The sequence below is a fragment of the Uranotaenia lowii genome, chromosome 3 (assembly GCF_029784155.1).
Source record: "Uranotaenia lowii strain MFRU-FL chromosome 3, ASM2978415v1, whole genome shotgun sequence".
Taxonomy (NCBI): Eukaryota; Metazoa; Arthropoda; class Insecta; order Diptera; family Culicidae; genus Uranotaenia; species Uranotaenia lowii.
Genome location: NC_073693.1, coordinates 235,184,613 through 235,205,824, shown reverse-complemented (window position 1 = coordinate 235,205,824; position 21,212 = coordinate 235,184,613).

Sequence of the window (21,212 nt, the reverse complement as noted above, 5' to 3'; positions counted from 1 at the left end):
GAGAAATCACGCTATCAAAATCCCGTAAACCCACCGACACGAGGGGGAGTTTGAAAAATGACAAAAAAGATGTGAGTTTCATTACAATATACTGAACAACTGTGATTTTTGAGGAATCAACTATGTTGTACGAAAATAATAATCAAGTTAACGAAAAAAAAATTAAAATTTGAATTTAGAGAATCGGTCCATTGGTAAGCGAGATACAGCAATGCAAAGCCAAAATTGGCTGACTTTTTTGGAGTAAGATTTTTTTCTACCGGAAGTTCCGGGATAGCGACCAAAACTTCCTTTGGACCACCAAAAAATTATACATCCTTGGATAGATTTATTCTTGACAATTCCAAATATTATAAAATAAGCGCAATATTTGGAACCTGTCACAAGTTATAAGTATTCTAAAAAGAGGTCTTTTTCGGGACTTTTTTCATTCGGAATCAGCTACTGGTGATCTTGTAAAATATTTCGAAATTTTTTTTCGATATTGAGAAACTAGAATAAATTATCTAAACAATGAATTAAAATTCATCGAAATCGGTCAATATTTGCGGCCAGGAGAACTTACGTAAACTACAGGTCAAATTTATCTTAAATAGATTTGTACGGAAATTTTGCGAACAGCTTTGGAAGGTTAAATTGACAGTACAAGATCTCATGCCAAATTTGGGACAGATTGGATCACGGGAAGGGGTCGCTCAACGAGCCTAAAGTTTGTTTGGGATTTTGGGACATTTTGTTCGGGAGGAATACGAAATTCCAGTTTTTCATGAATAACTTTGGTCCCCTTTGGCCGAAATCTTGCAGTCTTGGGATGAAATATTTGTCATAGTTTAAAAAAACCGTTTTCAGAGAAAATTAGCCGAAGAGGACCAAAGTTATTCATAAAAAACTGAATTTTTGTGTTGAGCAACCCTTTTCCTAGAACCGATCTGGCTCAAATTTGGCATGAGACCTGTACTAGGCCTAGGATCAATTTAAGCCTGCAACGCATAACTTTTTCAAATATTGGGTCATTTGAGGCACTCTTGTTTACATGAGTAAATTTTTGTGATATTGTGTCAAGTGATTTTTGAGATATCGTCCAATACATAGCGTCATTGACTTTGACTAGTTTTTTGGGCAGGATCACGAAAAATTCAGGAAAGTACATGTAGCAGACCCCAAAACAGCTGGAAATCAACTATTCGACTTAACAACTGCCGTGCAACTCCGTGATTGACCGAGGCCATCAGTTTTGTACAAAGTCAAATAAATGAAGCCTGAAACATCAATAACGGTGCCGGCCACGTCCTAGTTGTAAATGAAAAGATTGGAAAAAATAGAAAAGGAATGATAGAGGACCGAGGTCATCTCTGCATCCTAGCAAAACCATTTTTGTTTAGAGGGTTGGATTTAAGGATATTATCAGGAGACACTTTAGACTAGCGCAGTGGTCGGCAACCTTTGATTCAGAAGAGCCAAAAACTTCAAATTTTTAAAATTTCAAATTTTGAATGAGCCACATAGAAGATTTTTTTTTTGTTTTAAAAAATCCAAATACATGAATGTACAATGATCATAACTGAAATTTAAAACCATTAGAGTTTTTTTTCAACTCTCGGATTTATCTTTGAATTTTTTTCTGATTAACATTAACCACATGGATTCTCTTCTGGATCAACTTTTCTAAAATGGTTTGATTTTATATCAATTGTTAAACGCTGGAAAATATCGAGCCATACAAATCCACACAAAGCTCAAATGAATACTTTGAATGATGTTTAAGTGAAAATTATGAACATATTCACCGACAATAGTAGAATATTTATAATTTCTTCGGCAAACGGCTTTAAAAAAAACCAATTTTCTTAAAATGATCAAGTTTTTTTATGACTTTCCCCAAATTAAGCTTATTCTTTTCAAAATCCAGAAGAATTCAACTAAAATGTACGTAGCCGGAAATTTGATCCTCCAAAATTATGCTCCTGACAACTGGTAGAATTTTTAAATTGACATCAATCGAACTTGTTCTCAGAATTTTATGCTTCAAGAAAATTCTTAAAATCTCGTTTTATATCACATGTGATTCGTCAGTATTGTGCGTTCAATTGAATGAAAAATGATATTCAATAAATTGTATGTTGTTCATCAATGCTTGCTGAAGCTTAGATTTGTGGTTTGACCAGTAGGCATCTGTAATAATGTGATTTTGTAGATTCATAGAAAATTCGTGACAAATAATAAAGAAACAGTACATTTTAACTGGCAAAATCAGTTCAAGGATACTTTTAAAGTTTCAAAACAAAAATTAAAAAAAATAAATGAAAAAATTAACTTATAATCGGTAATGAAGAAAAATGTCTGTTACAGAAACTTTGTTCAAAATTTGTGTGCTTTTCTCTTTAATATTGGCTGCAGGCATCACACTTGAAATTTAAAATGTGTTCGAAGACTCAAAATTTTATTTCTTTTTCAATAAATATAAATTAATTTAAAAAACTGCTTCGGGGTGTAAGGGTCAATTTAGTTATTGATAACAATTAAGCCTGCCAATAAGTTTTAAATTAGATTTTTAGAATTGAAATTTTCATTCATTCTCAATGCTGATTCGAGTTTAAAAAGCTGTCAAACTTAAATTTGTAATTCTTAATTCTTAGTTTTGGAATTTTGTTATTTAAACCCGTTATTTTTCGAGAAGGCTTTTCAGATTTTTTCTGCACGTATCCATAACCGGGCAAATCCGGGCATAGGGTTTCTAAAATTCAAACTTAAATCCGAGTAATGATCGGGAAAATCCAGCCAAAATCTACGTATTTTCAATAAAAAGACAAGAGAAAAGCTAATAAAAAAAATACACGAGAACGATTCTTACCAAGGCACATCAGCGGCGTTAGAACCTTGTCACACAGTTTCAAGAAAATGCATGCGAATGTTCTTCGCTAAAACAAGTTGAAAATTTGGAATTTTGTTAAAATTTGTAATAATCTCGTAAAACCGAGCTTTTTTCCTCGATATCCGGACAACCGGACCGGACCTTACATTCTAAATTTTTTCTTTGAAAATTTGGACAAGCCCGGTTAAAACCAAGCCATATGGAATGTCAATGAGGTATCTCTATTCAAAAACAGTAATGTTTTTATACTGATATACGCACCACTTGAAAAACCGTTAAAAAAAACCGTGTTAATTCGTGAAAACCGTGTGAAAATCGATTAATCGTGTTATCGTTTTCATTTCAATTAAATAAATAACTGAGGACTGATGTGATTTTTCCGATATTTAGTTAAATGATAAACGATATTTAATTGAATGATTAATGGCATTCCGGTGAACTATACATTCTAATTGAAAGAATTTCAAATGAAAGTAATAAAAATTATAGACGGATAGATTAGATTAGGAAGCATGAAAGGTGTTGAAAATGAGCCCGTGCGGCAAGAAGTTTTCTCAAATCACGCTCTTGGCTCATTTTCAACCTTTTCATGCTTCCTAATCTTATCTATCCATCTATAATTTTCATTACTTTCATTTGATATTCTTCCTATTAGAATGTATAGTTCACCGAAATGCCACTTATCATTCAATTAAATCATAAAAACCAGCGGTGATAATCTGTTAACACAACAATTAATGGATGAAAAAAGTGGAAAATCGAATTTTATTTCAATTTTTTTTCTTGATGTCCACATCATTTGCAACTGTTTGAAATGATTTTTAACGAAAAATAACAAATCATGAAAAGAAGGGTTAAATATCACTACTGAAACTTGAACAAAAAAACCGCCTTCATTTAATAAATATTTAAAATGATTTATTTTTCAATTAATGGATTAAAATACGTGTTAAGAAAATTTTGAAATCTATCCCAAGCCAATCACAAATGTAACTATACTTCACTGTTTTGATTAAAAAAAAATACAAATGCTTGAAAACCTCAATGAATTGGTTGATTTTTTTTATTGCAGAACGCTATTGTAATGTAATTGTAATGTAATTGTGATGTAATTGTAATGTAATTGTAATGTAATTGTAATGTAATTGTAATGTAATTGTAATGTAATTGTAATGTAATTGTCATTGTTTGACTCAAGATATGTTCTTAAAATACGATGAATTCTTATAAATAGATATGACATAAAGAATCAGAGAACTTTTTTTCAAATCTTTGATGAAGCATTTTGGATTTAATTATTCAAGAAGGATGTGAGAGAGATGTGAGCTAAGCTAAGCTAAATTCATGATAATTACGATTTATGTTCTTCATTTTTTGATCCTCATGTTCCTCTTAAATTTTCCATCACCTTGAAAATTTGATAATTTAAAGGAACGAAATGTACTAAGACAGAATCCAAAGAATTAATTCGAAAAATAATGTTTTGGATATTTTTAAATTTCTTGTTCTAGTACTCGTTCAAGTACTTCGTTGATTCCAAGACCACTTTTAATAAAAATAAAGGATATTTTTTTGAATATTTTAAAAAATTCAAGATTTTTTTAACGCGTCACTTATCGAATGCTTTACTGATTAATAAAATTATTTGTGCTTGGATGTTTTAAAAAAAATGTTTGAAGCTCTTGAAAGTCGTGCGCACTTTTCGGTCCCAAAATTTTCAAATTTAGTTTCATCTTACATTAATCCGTGATCAGATTCCCCCAAAACTTTGGATTTTACTCATTCACATTACAATTAGTTTCCCAACTGATTTTGGGCCAAAGAGAGTAGATGCATTTTCATGGTCACTTGGTATAGAATGATCCAATAGTATTGCTGATCCACTCTTTTTTTCTATTTCTGCGATAGCTGATTTGGGCTCCCGTAGGGTACCACTGTAAAAAAAATTACAGTATTCAAGAAAAAAATGAGCATTGTTCTACATAAGGATTATTTATCGACTGAAATTAAATCGGATGAACAAGCGGAAAACATTTAAACATGATTTAACAAAAAGTTGTCAAACAAACATGTATACCAAATATTATTATCGGATTATCTATTGTTTATAAAACAAAAAATTGTGTTTGCCTTGAGCTTGGTCCATCAGCGGTCAAATTCACGGAAAAATGAATAATAAAAAAAACTGTTTGCGATGGGATCAATCAGTGGACAAATTCACGAAAAAAAAGCTGTAGTTGTTTAAATAAGTTTAGAGTTCGACGACACGGTAGCGATCATTCATTGAATGTTGGATTTCGTGCTATGTTTTGCAGTCGGAGTTATCCGTATAAAGTTTAACAGAAAAGCGGTTAGCGTGTAGAAAACCGACAGATTTTATACTGATTTGACAGATCACACAAGTTTCGCAGTTATGAGTGTGCAGTCCAATTTTTTGCGATGCGAATGGTATTATTTCCTATAATAGATCATTATCCGTACACAACTCCTTTTTTTTAACTTTTCATATACGATTTGTTACATTTTAACGACAGCATAATTGAATTCGACCAGCATATAAAGTATCAAAGACGCATTTATCGCATCAAAAATCTTCGTCATGCCAAATTCGTTAATTCTCAGGCTATGGAAAAATGTGTTTTCAATAGTGTTCAATATTTTTTGTTTTGTCTGGGATTTGAACGCTCGTAATTAATTCAATCTCAATGAATACTAAGAATAATAATATTTCATTCCGATGACTTCATGTTTTGTCCTCTCTTGCAAAATAATGATTTGAAGATTGATTCAAGAATTTACTTCTTAACTTTTCAATGAAATTAGTGAGTAAGAGTGAATTTTTTAACTGTGTTTACTGCTCCGGCTAGCCTACCGCACGGAAGGCTACCGTCGCTCGATTAGAAATTTTCCCAGTAACCGCAATACTTGAATTCGGAGCCCCGAGTTCACTGAATTTGGACCTTTAAGCGTTAAACAGAATCGTATAAGTATTGGCCCCCTCGAGCTTCAATCAGCTTGGACTCTTGATTTTCGGAAATCGTTCCCATCCAGTTGACCTCCGGCATTAAATATTGCCATATTTTTGCATAATGAGTTCTTCTGCTACATAGTTCCGGAACCCATACTTATCAAAACAACCTCTTCTCGCTGCTTCCTCTTCTGGTGGAGATGGTTTTCCGACAGTTTCCTTCTTCTGCCTGTATGCCTCCTGCCTTTCGATGTCGATTGGAAAGGCAAAGCGTTTTGCTAGAGAGCTTACTAGAAGTAGGTTGTTTTCGCTACGCAGGATTAAATTTGTTTACGAGGCAGATTACCGCAAAGCGAATGAAACAAATCACGGCAGCTTCGGCTAAACTTTTGGCTTTCCATTTCCTGGCAGCGGCGCAATAATTATGAGCGTAAGTGAAGCATACTTCCTTCAACCATTTTCTGAAGTGGGGGATAAGAAATATTGCGTGGTGGGGGTTTGTTTCTTGCATATTTTGCAATTAGCAAAACTGACTGAAGGAAAGTATTCAAGTTCCGTCAATGTGTTTTCTCGAAAATAATGAGCTGATTTAATTGGCACAGGATTACCGGATGGATTTGCCTAGGGAGTGCCACCCACAACACGATTCCATTCAAATTCGGAGGTGCCGAATTCAAGCTACCAGAAAATCTTTCCCGTCTGAATAATTGATCAGCGCCCGTTGGCAAACTAAATTTACAATTTTATTTATGAACAGATATTCCACACCGAAGCCACTCAGTTTGAATCGAAACAGTGTTCCCAATAATGGTCTGGCTGGCTGGACGGAAAGATTGATGTTTTCTGCTCTATAAATAATCAATGAAGGTAGAAATGATCAAAAAGGTGTGCTACTGGCTGCTACAGTTTCGATGTCGAAAGTTCGTCCTCCTCCGAAAAGCACCCACCCACTCTGGAAGCTGTTCCCAAAAATGGCTCCGGATCCAATGGGATTTGCACTTGACTCGGTCCGGTCTGGTCTCTACTGTCTGGGGATTGGATGTCACCTGCCTGGAAGCTGGTGCAATCCGTTCAGGAATATTGGCTTCACTTTGTATGCTTCGGTAACAGATTTATTTACCTTCCTCCCTCCTTCCCTACTTTCAGTTCAGCTTAACCTAGTTGGAAAATTTTCCATGCAAAATTACTTTATCGTGAATTTCGTTTTGGCGCATTAGTTTATGGATGAGCCATTATTGACTGTTATATTTGGTCAGCTAAAAGGTTTTAAAAATAATCAACTGTTTAAAAATAGAAAACGCTTCTACAATATACAAATTATTTAGCAAAACTTCACTCACAAACTTCAAGGCATATGCCAGATAAACCAAGAAAAGATTATTTGTTACTTTGACTCAGTGATTGAATTTTGCTGAGCATGAGTTGATCAACCATCTTTCGCTCAACGCTTTACTCGGAAGCAAAGGTTGCTTTGAGGCAGCGAAATCGACAAAACCGATGATGTATACGCTCTCAACATGGCCGCCTTCATGAAGCAATATACATTCGAGGCAGCGAATCCAAAAAACCAAACGAATGGCTCTCACTCATCTCCTGTCACAACCTTGAGGAAACCGAATTCAAAAGGCAGAGCAAACCCGAGTCTCCTCGTTTGTGCCTGGATCGAATGCGTGAGGTTTTTCTGCTATTGCTATTATTGCACAGCAACCGCACGCAGGCAGCTAGTTTTTTCATTTCTTTTTCTTCCCCCCTCTTTCACCATACGTTGCGGGCCGTGCAACGCAATAAGTTCGGTTGTTTTTGTTGTTGCCTCAACCTTTGCGGTCTGCTCGAGTTATTCAAATTCAACAACGTAAATGAGTATGTGTGCCTCGTCTTCTTCATGCATCATGTAGCAACCGAACGTTGAGAGAGTTCGTTCGGGGCAGCAAACGGATAGTGTCTCTCAGAGCAGATCCTCCTCATGGGGGGAGGTTTGAATGAATGTATATGTATCGTCTCCTGTATAGCTATGCGAGGCCTCAAAGTGTGTATTTTGAATGCCTCTGATGAGAAAATTGGTGAGGATTTCAATCACTGCTTTGACTATACAAACAATTGAAAATCAAATATCATGGTGCGATTCTCAAACTAGACAATTTTAAAGGTAGAGCTGAATGCAATTCGGACAAATGCCACATTTCTCAAGTAGGTGAAAGTCGCTTTAAACAAACACCATCAATATTTAGAGAAATACAATGGTTCCCCTAAACCGATGATAGGAAAACGTTTGCCAAAGTGTATTACTACAGTCGCGACTTTTTGTTGATCAACAGTAAACAAAAAAAAACGTAAACAATTAAAACTTTGTGGATGCTCAAACTGATGTAATTTATTTTCTTAGTAAATTGTTTGATAATTTGAATATTTTTTAAATAATCTTAAAAAGTTGTCCTCATGATAAACTTTATTTAAGGTTACGTGAATTAATTACAACAGTGATTATTTTTCAATTATTGTTTCTCAATTCGTCACTCAGATAAGGTTCAATACGTCGTTTAAAATTTAAAGTATATACATTGAAGTCAAAAAGCGTATAATATCGTAGGAAGCTATTTTTCGGACCGTAATAGTTTGTTGGTCAGTCTCAATTTCGTAGAGCTTTTTCTGAAGCATAGACACATCCCGATCAGAAGGTAAAAATAAAATTATATCAAGATGAGATATTTTGATACACAATTTTTTCTATCATAATGAGTTATAATTAGAGATGTACCGAATAGTGGTATTCGGCGAACGGCCGAATATTCGGCCGAATATTCGGTCGAATATTCTATTGAGTTTTTAATGTAAAAAACTGGAAACTTATCTGGAATCTTTACTGGATTTATGGGCAAGCATGAAGATATCATGAAAAATCTGGAATAAACTAAAATCAGAGTAAAAAGCGATATTTGTACAAGAGAATGTACGATCTTCTGTGAAAGATACGCCGTCACACCTTAGATGTTTTGCTGAAACTATAAGTTTTTATGATTGTGTAGCTTTTACAACATTACTTTTGGATATTTTATAAATTATCCAAAATTTTGCATGTCTGTAGTAGATATTCGGCCTATTCGGCCGAATACTTAGCTCAACTATTCGGTGAGCCGAATATTCGGCTTAACGGTTTTTCGGCGGTATTCGGCGCCGAATATTCGGCCGACCGAATATTCGGTACATCTCTAGTTATAATTCAGTACTAGTAGGTTGTGAAAATATCTCAATTTATAACAAAATACCCATACGATCAAAGCTAAATTATATCAGTTTTAAATATGCTCATATCACGATTATATATCATTTAGATAGCAGAGTTTGATATTGAACAGAACAAAACCTTAAAAAATCATAACTCATCAAGATATGAATGCTTCGAGAAAAAAATGTAGGAAAATGTCAATAACCCACATTAATTATTATAATCGTACTCTATTTAAGGTTTCCTAAATTTGAATTCAATTTTATGATTCTTTTGGACGAAACTTATTAAAGTACGGTTTGGGCCGTTGACTTCGATGTCCGTGTTTCATGGAAAGTTGTATGCTTATCAAAATATGATATGAGTATATTATTTAATAACAATTTGGAATAAAATCTTTATCGTTGCAAATGAATTCATTCCGTTTCAAGAATGTCAATCAAAATAAGATATAACACAGATTTAAAAAACATATTGTCGGAAGTTTTTATTAAGCAATTGTAACTAAAAAAGATGTAAATATCTCGTAAGATACGTTTGAGTTATTGTTTTGAAATGCTTTCCTGATCGGGATATTACAGCAAAAAAGCAGCCCTGAACAGTCGATTTCATTTCGTAAAACCTTTGCCACGAACAGTGATTGGCACGAAGATCCAAAAGTGTGAAGTCCCAGTAAAGCACAACACTAAGCATACGGTAGAAGAGGGTTCTCCCAAGGCAAATCCCGAAGAGCATATCGCATAAATCTTCTATGAACTGCTTCAAAACGCGCAATCTACATATCTTCGAATGGCCACCACAATAGGCTTGCAGAGATGCTAATGTTGAACGAACCAAATAGTAGTATAGAGCTCACAGGCAGACATTATCAGTAAATTCTTTGCTCAAACGTAAAATAAATCCCATCATCCGGTTAGCTTTTTCGATAATAGTACAGTAGAAGTATTAGAATACTATTGGCAACTCTGTATAGTGACTACAAGCTTTGTTTTAACTACTACCGATCTTCCGATCAAAATATCAACATTCTCCATCTGGCTTTCGCCCGTCTGAATTCGTCAATCGAGCATCAACAAGCTTTCGTCCGGCTCATTTAACTGTGAACAAAATAACGTCACTTTTTTGGTCGTTTGCTAAAGCTACGTCAACCAGTAACGCAGCAGCGTCACCTTTACATGATATTTGGTAACTATCAATTTAACAAGTGCTACTTTTTCATACTCGAAACCACAAGGTTGACAGCACACCAGTTCACTACTGTATCAAGGTATTGTTGTAATTCGTGACAATCAGTAAGACTGCTTATGATCAGAAAATTTTTCAGATCATCCACGGAAAATAAAAAAAAGGTTAAATTTACCTTTTTGCGAGGTGATTTTTTTCCACCCCTCTTTCGAGGTAAACTTTACCTTTTTTTCATTTACCTAGCAAACAGGTAAATTATACCTTTTTCAATTCACCTAGCAAAAAGGAATAAACCCGTTTTCCCATTCACTGATATAAATGGTAAATGCTTGTTGATTTGATTGGTTTTTTTAATGAAAATAAAAACAAAATTCATTCAAAAATTAATATTTATTTAAAATATACAGGGATATTTTCCTAATGTTTATTTTTGAAATGTATCACCATGTTTGAAAAAAATATTGAGGTAAGTCCTTTTTTGCCAGGTTCGTGGCAATTTGGATTCGCGTTTTTCCGCGCCATAATGATCACTGAATCCTCCTGCACTGCGTTCACTTTCATGCCCTTCTCCGTTCACCTAATCCGGCGCGGCTTTTCCAGAACGATATCTGCGAGGATGACGTGGAATACACATCGAAGCTGGGCCGATCTGAAACAAAAGCAAAGTATTATTCGAAAATCAGCCCGACTAAATGATACCTAATAAAATACTTACCTTTCTATTTCGATTTTCTCGTATTGGGCACGAAGCAAAACTTCCCTTCTGAACAACAAAACAGCTTTGGCTTAACCTCAATAAACGGATTTGGCAAATGGTTACTTTCTTCGAAATGAATTGTACTGTTTCGTTTAGCTCAATCCAGGTCCACTTCACCCCACTACGAGGTAAGTTTTACCTTATTTGGATTTACCTTTTTTTCTAGGTGATTTATACTTTTTAATTCAGCTCAATTCAGGTGAACTTCACCTCGCTACGAGGTAAGATTTACCTTTTTTGGATTCAACCTTTTTCTTGGTGAATTATACCATTTTTCCAACTTCGATTCAGGTAAATTTTACCTCGCTATGAGGTGAGTTTCACCTCGGAGAGGTAGAAGTTACCTTTTTGGCTTTCACGAGCGTTCACCTTGATATCTCGGTAAATTTTACCTTTTTATTATTTTCCGTGTCCACGTGCAGAAGTACAGTAGTTTTTCGATTTTATCACGCTTAATTCACCGTGATAATGGCAAAACCGTGAATTTGACGAAAATTGAAATAATAGTGAAAAAATGGCAAATGATTTCTGAATGATTTCCAAAAAAACGTTATAAAATCGAAACAATAACCATGATAATATAGAGCGTTAACTTAGCAGTATTGAAAAAAATCGAACAGTGATAAAATCGAAAAACTGCTGTATTCCACATGCAATACGAAACATGTTTATATTATTGTCACATGGGATTCTCGGCCATGTGACTTCCTCGTGCTGTGGCAACAGCTTGTTGACGATTTCGCACAGTTTGTTCGAGCACGTTTCCTGCAGCTCATCATATGACTGGGATACGCGTGAGGAGGAACAGATTTCGCTGGAGGAACTGCGGGACATTGCTAAGTCCCTCCAATTGAACAAAGCTGTGGGTCACGATGGCATCCCTAACGTAGCATCACTGCAACAGTATTTGGATGGGAGGGTCTTCCCAGACGTGTGGAAGCGGCAGTGGTTGGTGCTCCAGTCAAAACCGGGAAAGCCACCAGATGACTCATCATCGCCCGATTTGTCTTTTGGATACTGCAGGCAAGGTGCTTGGAAAGGTAATCCAGAGCAGGATACAGCTCTATTTACACCGAGGGCGTGAACGGTCTATCCGATAAACCGTTAAGTTTTTGGAAAGGCGACAGCTCAGCGGATGCCTTTCGACTAGTCATCGAAGGAGTAGACGAAGCCAGGCTGGTGAAAAGTAGAGGAGACCGGTTTTCCGCAGTGGTCACCCTTGACGTGAAGAACGCCTTCAACAGCGTCAGTTGGGCAGCCATTGCGTTGTCACTTATTTGTATGATGATTCCGGCATATATCTGTAGGATAGTGGAGTGTTACTTTCGTAACTGTCAACTACAGTATATGACCAGCGAGGGACTAGAAACAGTAAGTGTCTCGGCAGGGGTTCCATAAGGATCGATACTTGGCCCGGTATTGTGGAGCAACCGAAGTGCTGAGACTGCGTCTCCCCACGGGAGTGAGACTTGTAGGATTCGACGACAACGTGGTTCACCTGGCGTCGAGTCCATCCACCGAAGATGTCCAACTAATCACCACAGAAGCGATCGCGAAGGTGAAAAGTTGAAAGCGCTCTAAGAGCTTGCGCCTGGCTCACATCATGAGTGAGATGGTGCTGATAACAAACCTGATTTCAGATGAACCGTGCGCATTCGAATCCAAGCGTGAGATCAAGCACTTGAGGGTGATGATCAATGATTGGCTGTGTTTTATGGTCCACGTCGACTACGTCTGCAAAAGAGCGGCAACGGCGATGGCAGCCCTTTCGCGGGCCATGTCGAACAACTCAGCGATCCGCTGCAGCAGAAGAAGGATTCTAGCGAGCGTGACCTCGTCCAACAGTGTCTTCGGTAGCTGCTGATGTTGTGACGGGGGTCATGCCTATCTCGGTCTTGTTTGAGGAAGATGTCTTTTTCTATGAGCAAAGGCATATGCCCGATGTGTGGAAACATGCCAGAGAGGCCTGGACAGCCGACAACATCGTGCGGAGGATATGTGTGGATGCCAATACTTGACGCGTGGTCAGCGTAGGGTTCACCTTGATCATAACTGCAAAGGAGTTGGAACCAGCACCAGTCCGCGACCGGTGTAGAGTGATTTCTTCGTCGGGGAGCATCTGAGTAGAGTGCGTCAAAACGTAGTAGTAAAGCATACAAAGATAAGACTTCACCTTCTGCGTATGCCGAGCTGCTTGGTACGTCACGTGCGTGTGTAGGATATCCACCGTTACCATTCGTTGGCCATCGCGGAGTATCTGAGTAGAACGGGGATAAGCATGATCTTCTCCGCAGTTGAACTCCTAGAGGGAGGAGTATTCACGCCGCGGAATTTGACCTGGGTAGGATCACCGTCGAGATTAATCTGTGTCGTAAGCGTAAAAGATCCGTATGTGTGCTGTTACAGGCACGAGTCTAGAATACGCTGCTCTCGATTCGGCACATGGCGGACGAAAAGCCTACGGTTGCCAGCCAAAGGAAGGAGGAAGACTGGACCACGGTTGGAGTAGAATCTTCTTTTGGCGGGGGGCTTTCGATAAGTGTGCGTCCAATCCTGCAGTAAAGCAAAAATAGATAAGACTTAACCTTGTGCGTATGCCGAGCTGCTAGGTACGTCGCGAACGCTGTGTAGAATACCTCCTCCGCCTCAGAGTATCCGAGAATAACGCACTCCCTACGACGGAAGCTGCAGGGAGAAGAGTTGACCTTCTTCGCAGTTGAACTTCTAGAGGGAAGAGTGTTCACGCTGTGGAATACTCTCGGATAGAGTGACTTCACGTCGTCGGCGGGTAAGTCGGTGTAGAGTGACGTTTTCGCCGGGAATCATCCAAGTAGTTTCGTTGAGCTCCGGACGTGTGCTGTGACAGGCGCGAGTCTAAGATAAGCTGCTGTCGATCGGCACACGGACGGGAAATGAGGAGAGTGCCTCTAGCCAAACCAAGTGAGCCAAGACCTCAAGTCGTTAGAGGAAAGGTCATTGGTCTATAGCAGTGGTCTCGAACAGAGGCGTAGCGCACGACAGTCGTGGTAGCCAAGCGAGCCTCGAGTTATGAGTTACGAGCCTCAAATCGTCAGTGAAAAGGTCCTTAGTCTTGAATCGTAACAACAGGCAGGGTATAAATGCTGAAGTTTTGACTTGAAACCGAGTAAGCCGATAAGCGCAGGAGCGTGGACTTGTTCTCCCATCACGGCTATAGTTGCAGGTCCAGATGAGAATTATAGCCAGAGGCCCCAGGTGGGCTTACCGGCATAGGGGTACATAGTATCTGGAGTCGACCAATTACACCCATGGACCCCATACTGAGGAAACGCGGTGACTTGCCGTGCCTCGGAATGCAATTAGTAAAACGGATTTACCACCTGTGTTATCAACTAATAACAAATGTTTATATCATTGTAGAACAGCATAAACAATAATACTGCCTTGTTGTTGTTGGGATTTGCTTGATCTCGGCGAATGTGAGCAACACACGCGGGTGAAAGTAAAACGCTGGGGGGTTTCCCTTTCTACAAGAAAGTGTTTACTCGTAAAGTAAAGACATCCCAGTTTTAATCACAGAACGTGTTGGTTGTTGTTTTCTCTCCTTTCCACGCCGTCCAAAAGAGCTCCCTGCGGATGGCTTTCAACAGATCATGGGCCCTTCACTAGTGGAAAGGTAGAGCCTGGGACATTTCGGAGCAGGGAATCCTTTCGAAGATGATCGTGCCTGAAATCCGATGGCCGGCGGTTGTGTCGGGAATTCTTGCGGAGGCATCAAACCAGCGATCCGTTCGAAGGTGTCAAGCCTAGGATCCAATTGGAAGGCAGTCGACCCGGGAATCCGTCCGTGTTGAGCCTGGCATCCGATGGAAGGTGGTCGAGCCGGATATGCGATCCTGGTAGAGGAGGATCAGCAGAAAAAGTTCGTTTTGAGATTATCACAAACCGAGAACAGTTAAATTCTAAACCCTGGCGCGGATTGATAATGCTTTTGTATGAGTTGAAAATATTCCAAAAATGAAAAATAATTGTTGTTTAGCATTAATGGTGTTATATTTGAAGTAACAGCAAACCTATTTTAGCAATCAAAATTCATGTGGTCAATGAAAATGTTCACATGTCTATTTAATCATTATGAATCACTTTTGCAGAAGAAAGAATTGTTCCAAGCAAAAATGTCCCATGTGACTTTTGGGTCATTTTCACTATTTTGCCGGAAACTACTGCCACTAACAGAGAGAGTGTCAACTTTCGAATACGAAATTTGACTTATAAGTTCAATACTCCCTACTTATAAGTTCAATACTCAACTATTCTCATTTTTTTATAAACAAAGTGGAATGTATTTCTTAAATTATGGTTAAACTTGATTGCTTGGGAAAATAGAAACTATGCGAGCTTAGAAAAAGTGTAGCCGTGTGACAGTTTTGCAATGAATTAGCACCGATATGCGCTCTGTCTGATTCTACGCAAACGAACACAAATATTTTTTTGCTCATTTTTGTTTCCATTTGTTGTAGAAAATGTATTTTTGAGGCAGAAAACATTGTTAACTTGAACTGTTCACTACATAAACACTGCCGATGAACGTTTAGTTTAGTTGAAATATTGAAAATATAGTTGAAATTTGAGTCGTTTTTCTCATTTGCACGTTTTTTCACAAAGCCCAAAAGCCCAAAAGCACAAGGGCCAAAAGCTGACATTGTTTAGAAATCGGTAGCCCTAGAAAAGGTTGAAAAGTGAATTGTCGTATAATTCGAATATCGTTACCGAACAATTTCGAAAAAAAGACTGATTTCTACGAGGAATACGAAATTTAAACCACCAAATGTTTTAGTTTTCAAGGTAGCAAAACATCCCATGGTATGTGTCGTGCTGCAAAAAATCCGTGGTATTCGTGCTGAATGTTGACCCTCAATTACACTCTATGGGGTTTATTATCTAGAATACTGAACGCACCACTGGCATCAGACTTTGAAAAATTGAAAAATTTATATGATGAAGAAAAAAAATTAAATCACATATTTTTCTATGGTAACATTTTTTTCTTAAATTTAAAGTACACCACATGGAAGCTTATATTAAAAGCTGTCATTTAAACCATTCAAAATTTTTTCACACTTAATTGATCTATGATAAAAATGAGTAAATAATTATTTTTTTCAAAAGACAAAACTGTAAAGTCTAGCCAAAAAATATCCCCTTATTTCCCCTTACTATTTTCACTATCAACATCTAGTATAAAGTCCTAAAAATACACTGAAAGAGATTCCATGCACCTTAAAGCATCGTTTTTTGAGTTATAGTCTAATAATGCTGAAAATATCATGAAAATGGGTAATTTTTACCCATTAATGAGTATAAATTCAACAAAGTCGATAATGGTTTGTCAAAAAAAAAAGCTTTTCATGATTGATCAATCATTTCACACATTTTTCTCTTTAGTTTCATGAAATGTCTTGATGTTATTTATCATTTAATGATCAATTAGTCCAAAACCCGATTTTCAAAGGAAATAAAAAGTAGGGTCAAAAATAACACCAAACATCGTAATTAAAAAGTTATTTATACAAAATTTGGTCAGAATTTATTTTAAGTTAGTTAAAATAGTAATTTTCATACACAATTTTCAAAAATAACAAAATAGTCTAAAACACCTAATCATACTTTTTGCCGCCTCATTGTATGGAACTACCCCATAGTGCATTATTCCGGTGCAGGTGATTCGGCCCAATGAGCAAAAAGTCTTCTACTGATCAAGAAAAGGTAACTAATTAGTCATACATTTGCTGATCATTTTTTAATTTTTTTTTCTACAAACAATGAACAAAAGCTACAATCGAAGCGACTTAAAATAACTTTGATACCAAATACACACAGTTCACGCAGCTTTCATCAACACTTCACGTTGAAATCACTTAGAATTCTTTTCGTGAAAATCAATTGGATAAAAATTATGTAGTTTTTCACGTAGTCACAACGTGAAGATTATTTTGCGTATATCACAACAAGTGAGATTTTTTTTTTAACCATAGTGGAGTTGTGGACCTAGGATAAGATATCGAGGTTTACGCTTTAGTTCTTGGTCAAGATTGCTTCTTTTTTTTGTTCATCACAAGTTGATTAAAAATTAAAATAAAAAAGTTAAAACCCCTTTTTCAGTGCGTTTTCTATAAAAATTTTCTACAAATATTTTTTTAGAAACAAACACAAACAAAAGACCAAATATTACAAAAATAGTTACAAATACTTAATGTGTAAAGAAAAAAAACTACAAAAAAAGGACAAAAATTGTCAAAAAATAATGGAACGACAAACTTTTAGTAACAAATAACAAAATATAGAATAAAAATATAGTATATAAGAATAAGGTTCCTTTTTCCAACACAAAATGTTTGGGCGTGTTGAAAAAATTGGCCGGGGTCTGAAAACTCACACTAAAAAATTGAGTTGAGGTTTAAAATAAAAATTTACTGGAACCACTGAAAAGCTTTTTCATACCGAACATTTTTTGATAATGCGTTCAATAAGGAATTGAACAAAATGTTAAAAGCACTTTAAATATTTGAATAATGCAATCAACCATATCTGTAAAATTTAAGAAACCTATCGAAAGTCGTTCTTCAGGTATTGACGGCACCTCACATACACAATCTTCAGAATTCCACAGAAAGTTTACCGCAGCTCAAGTTTACCTACATACTTCCCATCCGTCAAACACACTGGCTGCCATAGTTTATCTTTGAAGATCAAGCAGTCCACCATTTATCATCATCGGAAGAGCGCACCCACCGGAGAATTTATTGAGCTGAATGCAATTTGGATTTTCATTCGTTAAACCTCCTGGTTGTTGATGAATCGATGAGAGCTAAAAGAAAAACAAACATTAATCCAGCTGGATCGAGCAGTTTTTTGCTTGATGAATCGGTGTGGTGGGGTGAAACAAAATGTATATTCGTGTGCTACTTACATTTGCGTAATTATATTTTCGGACGAGATTATGATCAAGTGGATTGAACGATCTTATGATGCGTGGAATGTTTAAGAGAAAAGTTATCATGAAAAATCATTCAAGTGGCTCCAGAGAAATGTATCTGGAGCCACTCTTGACTTAGCTAAATTCCGAATTTTACCTTTTCTCTTGTTTGATTTTCTTTAATTCTGTTCGAATTGTTTCATTCCGTCAGTCTTGTTGATTTTGTAGAAGCCAAAATCAATCGAACATGTCAACGAGTAGAAGAGAAGGACGTTTCAAGTCTAAAGTTGTAGCTTCTTGTTTTAAAAAAATTGTTTTTTTTAAGTAAATCGATAAGGCACACTGACAAGCAACAACATAATTTACATAAGACTTGACACAGAGTCTTGCCTTAACAGGTAAATCAAACGAATGATGAAACAAAAACAAGTTCCCTCAATACATGTTTTCGCAAAGATCGATTTAGCAGATATAAAAGAATCTTTTCTATGCAACAACCACAGAAAAAAAAACTAACATTTTCCATCTACTGATAACATCGGAATGCTTTTATGAAAGTATGAAAGAACTTACCGACAAGTTATAATTCCCATCTTCTCGGCTCCATATCTGCTCGTTTTCACGTGAACACACTCTCATTCCAAACCTTTACCGACATATTATTTGAGATGGAGGGGGTTCAGGGCATAACTTTTTCATTTCCAATAAATCAATAGAGTAAAGTTGTGCTGGTACGGGGTCCTAGCGCTTCCAGGAGGAGCATCATCGAAAAAGTTGCTTCAGCTTCAACTCGTTGAACCAGATTATGAGCATATAGAAAATGTGCAACTTGCTGAAGCTCAGTCAGACAATAGTTTTGACCCTTTAGCAGAAGATACGAAAAGAAACTGTGTGCTGAGGCAATGCGGGAACTTGCAGAAGCAAAACAGGTAAACTCAGGCCCAAGTTTTGTTCATTTCCATATCGTAGAGGTTGTTGTTTTTTTCCTCGTGTTTGCCTAGTTGTTGTCAGTACCTTTTCTTCCTCTCCTTTCCAAACTTCAAGATGCAGTTACACTGAAGCATATTTTGCAAACGATTCCATGGAACAAGTTTTATCCGTCCCATGTTGTCACTCCATTCCGCAGCAGCCCACACTTGCCGAAACTTTCCTGATGATGCCCTTTCTGTGATCCAGACCTTTCGAAAGGACGAATTGGAATGGTCTATTTTTCACCAAATCCTATACTGGTAACTTTTTCCTTTTCCTTGACACTCGACAACAGGTGAGTGAGGCAAATTTTGTACCGAAGCAGAAATGAACTGATTTTGGACTTGTTTATGACAATTTTTCTGCCGTTTTCTGTGGTCGGGAAAAAATCCAGATTTCCTTAAGAAGGATTGAAAATTTTACGGATATCAGACAGAAAAAAGTTGGATTTTTTTTGTTTTTATTCTGATTTTTGTAGTCTCTAGTATTTTTTTGAACAGATTGATTCGAAACTACAATTTGGCTTGTATCCTTAACTGTTGAAAAAAATTACAAATTGTCACTTGGAACATAATGGAATACAAATGCAGCCATAATATTCAAAGTGACAATAAATCAATCTACTATTGGGTTTATGTATTTAATTGAATACAATTTCCTCTATATGTACCAACATAAATACATACATGTTTCGGTATGACGATGATTTCAGTTTGTAAGCATTCGTGTTATCCAATTAGGGAGAGTGAGGTTTGATTATGGGGAAATTAATTCGTTTATATAATTCGTGGAACAATCCTACCTGACTATGCTGTTATCGAGCGAAGGCAGTTTAAGCTGATGTGGTTGTGTTGTGATTTCCACGATAATCAATCGGTTCATCTTGCGGGGTTTTTCAATTGGTTTAGTTTAACTTGAGCGATTCGCGTAACTATTGCTTCAGAGATTGCTGGAATTACGTATCGGCTGAAATACACGCTTGTTGAAGTGATCGGTAGTAATTGCAGCCATAATTGGATTGCGTCTTCTGAGAAATGATAAAACAAAGCGATATAGGGTGTTCCTTCGTTCCTCCGTTTTGTTATAACCCTGCTCATGACGTTTAAACAGCTGATTTCTTCTACATAGGTGATGTTATTTATTGTTCAACTTTAAACTCTGAGTATCGTGGGCTCCATATTTCATTATTTTCGTGAAAATGTGATGCATTTTCCCGGAAAGCGCAAAAATATCGTGTATAAATGGTGTACTTTCCCTCATCATTTTGCTGAATCAGTTGGCGAAAATGAAAGAAGTAAGAATTGGAGCGGTTCAAAATTCGATTCGGAAATGAGGAGAAGAAATCAGTTTCATAGACAAAAACAAATCTGGGTGAAAAACGGGTCCGGTGGACAAAACTTTGGACAGGAAAGTCATGCGTGCTCAAGAAGCCGAAGCGGAGTAAAAAAAAAGCTGCTTCTGTGAAACCAAGAGCTCGTAAGTTAAATGATAATTTTTTTTCGAGATTCGGTGTGCGTTATCATCGACGACGAAACCTTTTGCAAGTTTGATTACAAAACGCTTCCGAGTGACCAGAAAATATTACACTGTTCGGGATGGCCAAAGTGTTGAGACGGAGACAAACAATTTAACTGAAAAACTCAGGAAATTGCAATGATTTGTCAAGCCATATGTGAATGCAGCGAGCATTCCGAGCCACCCGTGACTACTGACACAATGAATAAAGCTGTTTACGTCCGAGAGTGCCTTAACCATGATCACCCAGAACTGTTTGGCATCACTTCACTTCTAACGAAGTCCAGACCGTACCGAATGAGATGGATCCGCCAAACTGTCCTCTAGGGAGACCGATTGAAACTTTTTAGACGTATTTGAGAAAACATGTGAAACCTTCAGATTCTGTCGAAATCTTAGCAAAAGTCTTCAAAAAAGTGGTCAAAACCATCGCAAACCAGTCTGTGCTTAAGCTAATGAGCAGTCTTCGATCAATAATTCGATAACTTACATACGGTTGACTGGAAGGTAATTTTTTATTGATGCACTGTAAAAGAAGGCTTTAAAGAGCATAGAAGTGAAAAAAAAAGAATTCGCTCCTGAATTGTGTTCATACAATTTATTTCAAACTCATGCTAAGACATAATAGGACACCCTACATATGGAAGCAAAAGTAAAAATACCCTGTAGACCACTGCAAAAATGAACTTGGTTGGAACATGGTTTTTCGATGGCTTTTGGATCGATCAGTGTATAATTTGAGACTAAGGAGTAAGGAGTGTATTCGAA